We start from the raw sequence: 4096 nt of genomic DNA on the forward strand, positions 1-4096 counted from the left end.
ATAATAACAATAATTATAATAATAACACAAAAACCAAAACAATGATGATGATGATGATGATGATGATGATGATGATGATGATGATGATGATTATGATGATTATTATGATGATGGTGGTAAAGCTAACTCAAATTAAACTGTTTTGACCTAAAGGCACGTAAGCCGTGTGATTTAACCAATTCGGATAACACGAAAAACACACGGCAATCTAGACCATCTCTGGCCATGTAACCTACAGTAATAGGTGTATATTAGCGTTATTTTGTGCCTCTTTTTTTTTCCAACCAATTTCATAACGTAGAGCTCGGCTCCACATCCGTTTGCCCAGATTGGCACGATAATGAACGGAACTATTCATTTTTTCCGCATCTCCACAATGGCTGCTGAACGTGCCTTTGGCGTTTTGTGTTTATATAATTTCGTCTATTTCTTATAATATCTATAATTTTGCAATAAAAGGAGTGTGCCATAGGTAGAATCTAGTCATAGGGGTAGTTATTAATATGTAAATATCCCGCTTGTCAAACCCCCCTTCCCCAAAGCGTTGTTTTCGTCCTAATATTGAGAGAGAAAACTGAAACATGGGGGGAAAAAGGATAAAGACAGAGGCTGACTGAAAAAAATTGACTAGAAAGACCAATAGAGAGAAACAAATAGTATAAATAGGAAACATATTTATTTAATACAGTCTTCAAACACGAAAAAACAACCAAAAACACATAAACATGATACTAACATAGCCCTCCCACCAAATCCAAACACTCACCTAATACAAAAACACCAATATAAGAAGCAGCAAATTATACCCCCTTTCCCTCCTAAAAATAGCCCCGAAAAAATAGCTTTGTAATACAAACTTAATAAAAATACATTTTAAACTTGGTATATAAGCACAACAAAAATAAACAGAACCCCCCAACACACCAAAGTGAAGCCGACAATCAATCAAAAACCCCCAATGTTAACCACAATGTTTCCTTCACCTGAGCACCATGTCCTCTATGGTGTGTCCAGCGCCGGCATACAGTTCCTGGAATGTGAGGTCCGAGGCGTTGTAGAGTCGGAGCTGACTCGTGTTGAAGGGTGAGTCATCGTCGTACATGTCAGAGATGAGGGCATAACGGCCTAACGCGTCCGCTCTGGACGCTCTGGATATTTGGGGGGTGGGGGGTGGGGAGGGAAATGTAATTGCAATAGTAAATGGATTTTTTTAAAAAGTTTAGTTAGTAATAGTTTTTTAGCACTTGCAACACAATAAGGCTATATAAATGTCGAAGATTAGAAGTCTTACAAGAGGGTAGCAAACACAAAAAAGAAGGAAACGGGCAATTGCAGTAGGAAATGGATTTTTAAAAAAAGTTTTAGTAGGATTTTAAAGGTACTTGCAACGCAATAGGTCATATAAGTGTCGAAGAGTAGATGTGTTACAAGGGAGTAACAATTACACATAAAGAAGGAGGAGAGATAAGATACGAGGAGAAAAAGATAAGGGTAATGACAATTGCAGGAAGCAGGAAAAAGTGTGTAAGTCCCTTTGGGTTAGAATTTGAGTCTTTAATGAGACGTCACGCACAAGGGGAGACTACGCAACACATCATTCAGAATGAATGACCGAATGGCTTTTAATTATGACCTTTCTAAATTGCCGAAACTCTGTAGTATAACACGCTTATGTCTAGCTATTATTCTGCATTTACTCGAAACGACGGCAAGGTGATTTAGACCCTTTACTTTCTGACTCGCTCAGTTGTAATGTTGAAACAGTTCGTCAGGAAACCATTTTGATTAGCAGTCCCAACATCAGAATGGCAAGGTTAGAACCTCGGATTTTTAGGATATAGAGTTTGAATGAGTGAGTGTGGTTTCCCTCTGTACTTCCTTTACATCAGATGTGAAAGTTAGATCTCTTATTCTTTTATTTTCTGTGATACGACCGCATTAATTTTGTACGTTATCTAACGTAGATAAAGTGTATGTAAACTCAATTGTGTGGATTTAACGCCCCTATCAACACTTTAAGGCTATTCAAGATGCCCGGGCCTTCGAATTTAACGTTCATCTCTGACATGGCGGAGCGAAATAGGTTGAGAGCTATGAAAACTCGACAAAACGACCCGCAAAACGACCCCAGCCTGGGACTCGAAACAGGGCCATCCGCTCCGGAGTCCAGAATGAAACCAACTGAGCTAAAGGAACGCCCGATAAAGTGTGTGAAAACTTCGAGCTCAATTAACTCAATAGGGAGGGTAACTGATAGAGCCTTGTTATTTTAATGGCGCACATTGTCAGACAATAATGATCATTATCGTAATGAAGAGGGCGTTATGGGAAGTATGTTCAGGGCGATTGAGGCAAATTTCTCTTAATAATGAGGATGACGTCTGCGAAATACACGCCTGAGAAAAGTAGTGTGAGATTACACTTGGAGGCGATGTTTGACTGGCGCAGAGCACGACAGACAGCGAGGTAATGTCAGATAATTACATCTGTGGAAACCGTTTTGTCTGTGGTCCCATCGGGCATGCTGAAATTGAAGAGTAATTGATTGTAACCTCATCTCTGTTCCTCACTAATCCCTAGGTGGTTGTTTGTTCTTTTGTTCTCTGTTGCAGGTGGTGGTGGTTGTTACAGTAGGGTTGTGGTTGTGGTTGTGGTTGTGATTTTAGTGATGATATCGGTCACGGTATTTGTTGTGTTGGTTGCACGTCCAAAATTAAAAAAAAAAATCTTAGGCTTTAAAACTGTTATATATTTCCGCATTAATTAATTAATTCTTTGTCTCGTCTAGTTGTGTGGTAGTGGGGTGGTTGTGGTAGTGGTTGTGGTGGTGGTTGAGGTTGTGGTTGTGGTTGTGGTTAAGGTTGTGGTTGTGGTTAAGGTTGTGGTTGTGCATGCAGTTGTGGTGGTTGTGTGGTGGTGGCAAGGTGTTGGTGGTTTGGGGGTATGATACGGTAGTGGGTGTGTTTGCGTTGTTGGTGGTTGTGATGGTGCTGTGACGTGGTAATGTGGTGATTTGGTGGTGGTATGGTGGTGCAGTCGCCATGGTTTGGTGGTGGTAGTTTGGTAATACAATGTATGATGATGGTGGTGGTTGTAATTTGGTAGTAGTAGTGTTGTGGTTGCTGTGGTAGTGGTGGTGGTAGTTGTAATGGTGTGGTTGTGATTTGGATTGTGGTTATGGCATTTTTGTTGTGACGAATGTGGTGTTGGTGGTTTGGTCGTATAATATGGTGTTAGTAGTGGTTGTGGTTGGTGTTGTGGTTGTGGTGGTTATTTGTTTGCGTGATGCAAGCGGCAGTAGTGGTAGTGTGTTGGTGGTGGTGGGATGATAATGGTTTGATCGTAAGGTATTGATGACGGTTGTGGTTGTGGTTGTGGCTGTGGCTGTGGTTATAGTAGTGGTTGTGGTAGTGATTCTGATTGTATTTATGGTTGTGGTTGTGGTTGTAGTTGTGGTTATGGTAGTGATTCTGGTTATGATGGTGATTTGGATGCATGTTGCGAGCTGTGGTTGTTGTTTCTGTAGTGGTATTCTGGTGTTGCTGCTGTTGCTGAGGCGCCTGGAGCAATGAATTATTATTCATCTAGAGGGAGCTGAGGGAGAGCTCGTAACTTGGTTAATGGGTCATAATAATTTTCCTCATAGCCACTTGATGTGTGCGTGCGTGCGTGCGCGCGTGCGCGCTCGCGCGCGAGTGTGTGTAGGGTGTAGGTGTGTATAATATACATGTGTGTGTGTGTGTGTGTGTGTGTGTGTGTGTGTGTGTGTGTGTGTGTGTGTGTGTGTGTGATTGTTTATTTACGTATGTACAAAAGGATTTGCCTTAATATGAAAGACATGCATGGGCATCAAATGGAGAGGGGTGATCTGCGGAAGGGTGGGGGCGGTGAAATACACTGAATTAAAATGTATATAATGATAATAATAGACATTTATACATATATAGCACATTTTCTGCATAAAATTCTAAACGCTATACAGTGCAGAATTATCCTTCATTACAACTAACAAATAAATAGCAATAATGTGTTCCTTTTGAGACTGTTTAACATAAACACCAATATTAACAACAACAACAACAACAACAGAAGCAAC

The sequence above is a fragment of the Aplysia californica genome, unplaced genomic scaffold (genome assembly GCF_000002075.1).
Source record: "Aplysia californica isolate F4 #8 unplaced genomic scaffold, AplCal3.0 scaffold00635, whole genome shotgun sequence".
NCBI lineage: Eukaryota > Metazoa > Mollusca > Gastropoda > Aplysiida > Aplysiidae > Aplysia > Aplysia californica.